The sequence below is a fragment of the Schistocerca serialis genome, chromosome 12, assembly GCF_023864345.2.
Source record: "Schistocerca serialis cubense isolate TAMUIC-IGC-003099 chromosome 12, iqSchSeri2.2, whole genome shotgun sequence".
NCBI classification, from domain to species: domain Eukaryota; kingdom Metazoa; phylum Arthropoda; class Insecta; order Orthoptera; family Acrididae; genus Schistocerca; species Schistocerca serialis.
Window position 1 is genome coordinate 52,053,076 of NC_064649.1, and position 7,342 is coordinate 52,060,417.

General features: G+C 40.9%; 1 non-coding gene across 1 annotated transcript; it reads right to left on the bottom strand.

Moving 5' to 3' along the window:
* Positions 1–4,811: 4,811 nt before the first annotated feature.
* On the bottom strand, positions 4,812–4,885 carry Trnat-ugu (transfer RNA threonine (anticodon UGU)). The gene has a single exon. It is a non-coding gene; the product is annotated as a tRNA-Thr (tRNA).
* Between the last annotated feature and the right edge of the window lie 2,457 nt (positions 4,886–7,342).

Here is a 7,342-nt window from a genome sequence, read left to right on the forward strand (position 1 = left end):
TATCAGCTGACTTCAATCTAAAAAAGGTGCAGCTCTAACACCCACTATTGCAGGAATTTTCCCATGAGTTCTCCCACCACACCCACCTATGCTGTCACTTTAATTTTCCTGTAGGCAGTATCTATCTTACCCCTAGTGATATGCGCCTCTACTTCCTTACATTTGTCCTCTAGCCATCCATGCTTAGCCATTTGCACTTCCTGCCGATCTCATTTTTGAGACGTTTGTATTTCTTTTTGCCTGCTTCATTCACTGCATTTTTGTCATTTCTCCTTCATCAGTTAAATTCAATATATCTTCTGTTACCCAAGGATTTCTACTAGCGCTCGTCTTTTTACCTACTTGATCCTCTGCTGCCTTCACTATTTCATGCCTCAAAGCTACCCATTCTTCTTCTACTGTATTACTTTCCCCCATTCCTGTCAATCGTTCCCTAATGCTCTTCCTGAAACACTCTACAACTTCTGATTCTGTCAGTTCAACCAGGTCCCATCTCCTTAAATTCCCACCTTTTTCCAGTTTCTTCAGTTTTAATCTACAGTTCATAACCAATAGATTGTGGTCAGAGTCCACATTTTCCCCTGGAAATGTCTTACAATTTAGTACCTGGTTCCTAAATCTCTGTCTTACCATTATATAATCTATCTAAAATCTTGCAGTATCTCCAGGTCTCTTCCACGTTTACAACCTTCTTTCATGATTCTTGGACCAAGTGTTAGCTATGATTAAGTTATGCTCTGGACAAAAACCTACCAGGAGGCTTCCTCTAATTTCTTACCCCCATTCCATATTCACCTACTACGCTTCCTTTTCTTCCTTTTTCTACTATCGAATTCCAGTCACCCATTACTATTAAATTTTCATCTCCCTCCACTATGTGAATAATTTCTTTTATCTTATCACACATTTCATCAATTTCTTCGTCATCTGCGGACTACTTGTACTACTGTGGTGGGCTTGGGCTTCGTGTCTATCTTGGCCACAATAACGCGTTCACTATGCTGCTTGTAGTACCTAACCCGCAATCCTATTTTTCTTATTCATCATTAGACATACTCATGCGTTGGCTTCATATTAGACTTCCTAATACTTATATCTATATTCGATGCTAACAATGACGCCGGTGGATAGACTACCATGAAATAACTGATCGTCGAGAAAGTCACGAATATAACCGACAAGCTAATGGGCCCTTCGCAGGAAAAGGTTTTTCGCCGCAAAAAGCGGAAAACTGGAATCCAGCAAATGAGTAAAAAATATATATTCACTGACAGTAAATTAGTATACGTACACAACGTACACCACAGTAGACTGGGATTGCTCTATTACGTAATAGTTTTTGTCTTTGTATCTTGCAGCTTTAGTTATTTTTAATTAAAAGAGATTTTAGAAGGACCGAAAGAACATTTTGGACTACGCTACAGATCGTTTTGTTAGCACGGTCTTGACTTCGTAATCACTTTCTTTGACTTCGGCAACTCTCAACCAAAATCTCCAACCTAACCGAGACAATGCGCTACGATACAGCCGAGATCATGACAAGAGAATGGGCTACATTACACTTGAAGTAATTTTATATAGATACGGATCTCCATGACCTGTGTACGTCTAATATAAAAGATCTCCGAACCACTCTCCTCAAATAGATCGCAATCTTCACTTGACCTTTAACTGTTACTATTTCAGAATTAACAACCGAATTCAAAGAAAACTTGGCTACCAGTCACAAAACTAGAAAAATAAAAATAATAAAAGTGAGAACGTGACACAGGTTAGCAATAACCATAAACAGGAGATTCTACAGGAAATAAAAGTGAGAAAGGAAATTATTAATATTATCGACCGTTTAGGAACTGTAGGCTACGAAAGGGATGAAATCATTTATCGAATAATTGGTGGAAGAGTTAGTGTGTTTTAAGATTAAATCCAAACAAGAATTAGAGAAAAATATATCGAAGCTAGGCCGATATTACGAAAAATTGCTAAATCTCGAGACAAATTGTGTCCTGTATTAGATGAAGAGTTTGTGCCCATAGTACGGATAAAACAGTATCTGCAGCATCAACAGAAACTTCGGACATGTGTTTCATATTTCATCCAAGCCTGCAGGCTATAAATACTTAAACAAAATACCACTATAGGGAAATTACCTACGAAGAAGTTCTTGGTAAAGAAACACAGGACACAAATACGTGTGTAGGCTTAATATGCACTACAACTGTGTTTAAAAATCACTATACTAGCTTTGGACTAACGACGACCGAATATCAATATAACCTGTACGCTTTCCAAAGCTGTTATCCATGAAAAAGCTAGACGGCGTATCGTGAACAAAATACAATTGAACACCGAAACAATGAAATTAGCTGACAATGGGCACTGACTTTAGTCAATGGGCACTGTTGAAAATTTGTGCCAGACCAGGATTAGCACCCCAGTCCCCTGGTTACTAGGGAGAGGCAATGATCATTGTGTGCGAATTACGCAGTGGACAACCTAATTGCACCAACTGCCCGAGCATGCCGTTCATCAGATCCAAATCCTCAATTTCTCCATAGACTGCTAATGCAGTGCTCCTTGAACATTATCCTCCTCGCCTTAATTATACAGTATATGGCAAAAAAAAATAAAAAAACTGACACCGAATATATACAAACTTGGCCTTACGAACATTGCAGACACATGTCGCACTTCAAAGAATTGACCGTTGCATTGTTTACTATAGACCACGAATAAAGTAACGTAAAAAAAAGCTCTGCGTCTATTGAGATCATGATTCAGAATTAAAAAAACTCTAATAAGTCGCCTGCATATTACAGTTGATGCCGAAAGAGGAGAACCAAGCTATTTTCCCACAAACGGAAATATAGTTAAAATTACGCTTCTATTTCGGCTAGTTTCGGCGCTTACTAAAAATTGTACTGAAAGTTACATAGTGGACTCTCCCCTCACCCCACCAGAAACGTAGTTTTCGTGGCTGTTGTGCGACTTTTGTACACAGCTAGAGAAAATGTGTTAAATATGGCGCGGACGGAAACACTAGGCTACGCTACAGGGCAATCTGCTCGCACAACGTTTACTCGGCATTCATAATCGTTGGCATAAACAACTCTCAATCAAATTACCTCCCTACAACCTAACTTATATCTCGGGCTACACTACCCATCGGCCTGTCATCACAACCAAAATTTCATCAGGAGCGGGGATTTCCTGTATCTCTCTCTAGGCAAATATGTCAGTTATTGTAGATTGATTGTCAGTCTCAACTACAAGATTTACTAATGATAAACACTTTCGAGACGGCTCATAATTTTAGAATAGTTCTCTTCGTCTTACTTGGCATAAATTGTTCGCTGGCATCCCTACAGCTAGCTCCCTCAGTGTCTGCTTCTGCCATCGCACCACGCCAGTCTGTTGCTTTCTTAGCAGACCGAACGCACCGCACATCCGACACCTTCGGAATCACTCAATGGCCAGTTAGCAACTGAGCCGAGCACTGTTCACATTGTGAAAGGAAAACTATGCAAAGATGTACACTCAAATGGCACGACTGAGTAGCACACACACACAGTAATATCTGTGGAATGTCCATCGACGCGCGTGGAACGAAATTCTTCTCGCGAACGTACAACGTCTCCGAAAAAAATCTCGTGACTATATTCCGCCATTACGGCCAGGTTCTCATTCAAATGAGCAAAAAATGGTACATTTGGAAATTTTTTTGAGACAATGAAAATACATTCGAAGGATCTGTTTGGAAATTACGAGTGATCATACTATGAGCTTTATTTTAGATTTTCAGTAAAAAAAAAATGGCGCCCGTAATTATGATTTGATCAAGGGCCTGCGAGTTGAAGTACGCAGAGTGCGTGCAGTGTGGCCCCTCAGATGTTACCTGAAATCAAAAATGGATAACATCAGTTGATACTACATTATTTCTCTGAAATTAAAAATGGATAACATCAGTCGATATTACATAAAATTTGTGGGAACGCATACCGAACCGCAATGAAACAACCTTAAATTTAACGATACAGTGCTAATTCGAACTTTGAGTTCGATTTTTGGGGGTTTGTTTCACTCCTTATGCCCACACAAAAATTAGTTAATATTAACAAATGTCGTATTATAGCTATAAGCTCCTAAGAAAAATGTTTACTTTTCGGGGTCCGTGGTAGAAGTTAAGAGGTTGAATCACTTTTAGTTTATGCTGCATGCCGTTCTGAGAAATAAACGTTTCTCAAAAAAAAAAGTGTTCGAAGTTTAGAGAAAACTTTAAGTTATATTATTACTTCGATTTGCATGAACTGAGTGTTACATATATATTTTTAATGTTGCTGAACAGGAAGCTGAAGTCAGATTTTCAATATTCAAAGCGGCTAATCCAATACGGAGGGCACAGGATTATGTTTTGACCAATTTTTACCAAAAATGCATTTTCGTTATTTACGTTTAGTCTGCAATTCAAGGAGTGCTTATGAGCCCTACCTCTAGCTCGAATTGTTCCTACATAGCAATTCCCTGTTCTTCTTGGCAGGAAAGGCCGATCTGTGTAACTTGGATATGCAGCAATCGTTATTCGTCAGTATTTTCGGCGAGTCTGTTTGCATGCATTCTGTAGTATGAATCGTTTTGAGCACGTGCGACACGGGACGAGTTTTCATCTACATCTACATGGATACTCTGCAAATCACATTTAAGTGCCTGGCAGAAGGTTCATCGAATTACCTTCAGAATTGATAATTAATTGGAACCCTCAGATGCCGATAGGTGTTGTTGATACAACCTCGATGGGGACAGCCGAAAATGTGTTCCCCAACCGGGACTCGAACCCCGGATCTCCTGCTTACATGGCAGACGCTCTATCCATCTGAGCCACCGAGGACACAGATGAATAGCACGACTGCAGGGACTTACCCCTTGCACGCTTCCCGTGAGACCCACATTCCCAACTGTCCACAATCAACATACGTAATGTACGTAATAGGTATTTGCCCATCCACTCATTACTCGGGCACACTAAGGTGACGATTCCCGTAAGAGTTCGGGCAATCTTTGCGCATTCGCACAGACGAAGGTTAATGGCTGGGTAGCCTTTAACTACATATATGAAGATAGTAACTGTTCTCGAAGGAACAGATACCACTGATTACCGTGCAGCTTTTCTAGAATAAATTATAATTAATTGAAACCCTCAGCTGCAGACAGGTGTTGATATACCTCGATGGGGACAGCTGAAAATGTGTACCCCGAGGTACATCAACACCTGTCGGCAGCTGAGCGTTTCAATTAATTATCATTTATTCTAGAGAAGCTGTACGGTCATCAGTGGTACCTGTTCTTTCGAGGCAGTTACTATCTTCATATACCTTCACAATTCTCTATTATTCCAATCTCGCATAGCGCGCGGAAAGAACGAACACCTATATCTTTCCGTACGAGCTCTGATTTCCATTATTTTATCGAGGTGATCGTTTCTTCCTATGTAGGTCGGTGTCAACAAAATATTTTCGCATTCGGAGGAGAAAGTTGGTGACTGGAATTTCGTCGCAACGAAAAACGCCTTTGTTTTAATCATACCCATCCCAAATCCTCTATCATTTCAGGGACACTCTCTCCCATATTTCGCGATATAACGTGCTGCCCTTCTTTGAACTCCGACAGTCCTATCTGGTAAGGATCCCACACCGCGCAACAATATTCTAAAAGCGGATGGACAAGCGTAGTGTAGGCCTTCTTCCTGAGCAAGCGTTTCCGACTCAAGAGTGTCCCATGGCAACTGTCCGTCTGTGGTAAGCTCCTGTGGGACCTAACTGCTGAGGTCGTCAGTTCCTAACCGGCCGGTGTGACCGTGCGGTTCTAGGCGCTTCAGTCTGCATCCGTGTGACCGCTACGGTCGCAGGTTCGAATGCTGCCTCAGGTATGGATGTGTGTGGTGTCCTTAGGTTAGTTAGGTTTAAGTAGTTCTAAGTTCTAGGGGACTGATGACCTCAGAAGTTGAGTCCCATAGTGCTCAGAGCCATTTGAACCATCAGTCTCTAAACATTCTGCGTGGTGTCTGCTTGTTCTATATCGTGTCTCCCTACCACTTTCGCGCAACGACGCTCTGAGCGTGTTTTTTAGGGTATTGACTAGTTTGAACCTGGGACCTGTTGCTGGTAAGGAGACGCCAGACCACACATGACATGTAGAATTCAGAAGAGTTCAGTGAGACTAGCGATAATATAACCAAATACTTAATGATTTCAGCGTCAGCTCCACTGCACTCCCTGTAAAAGAATCTTAATACTAACTAAATTTAGTGGAAGGGGATCAAGGCTTTCCTATTTTTAATTAGCTGGTAAAATAACGTCGAAAAAGCAGTTAAGTTTACCACTGGAAATTTTATTCTAATCACAAAACATTGTTTATAAATTGCACTATTGATAAAAGGAGATGTTTTAATACAGGATGGTAAAAACCAACAAAAATGTGAACGAATATTCCCTGAATGGGTTTCCAAGTTCTACAAAGTATCGAAGTATGACCTATGCCATATCACATCTATAATGTAGATTTAAATTAAGTTTCACAAGAGAGAAAACTATCAAAATGGTCTACAGTGACCCTCAATTATCTTTAATTACTTATCTAACTTGTCGTAAATTACAGTGGCTGATGTGGCTTCTCAATAACTATAAAACAGAAAAATCATCGCGTTTCAGATTTTTACTTCAAGTGGCAAATGTGAACACCATGAGCTTTAATTGACGATCGACACTACTATTACGCAAAAAAGGGATGTAACAGATGAGACTTCTGCAGTTCTGAGAGAAGCTTTATGCGCTGTTATGTGGCATCGCGTGCGTTCATTACCTTGTCGGTGTTCGTCAGGGGGCGACGGGCAGCACAGCTCCGCTCACCTCGCCGTCTCGGAAGTAACTCTCCCTAACTTCTCCTTACTACAATTTACCGAAGTTGGTTTAAAAAAAAACTATCTGGCTGTGTTTTCATCTTACCAATCAGGGTCTCAATGTTAACCTTAAGCTCTGCCTACAAAAATTCTGTCTATCCAATGAGAAACATTATACTTTTCGTGGTGGGGCAATGTTTTTAAAGTTTGCAACGTAGCAGACGCGAAAAAGTCTCACGCTAAAACTTGCAGCTGGTGTGGTCCTTTTAGCGTTATCGTAAGATCTGTACTGTCCTTCTGGAGGGCTCTATCTTTTAACATGGGCTGGGGGATGGTCCTAACGTAACAGAGACGCGAAAAAGTCTCACGCTAAAACTTGCGGGTGGTGTGGTCCTAGCAGTTAGTTGGCGACGTGGGTGTCCGTCCGTCCCTTATCGTAGGGCCTTCCAG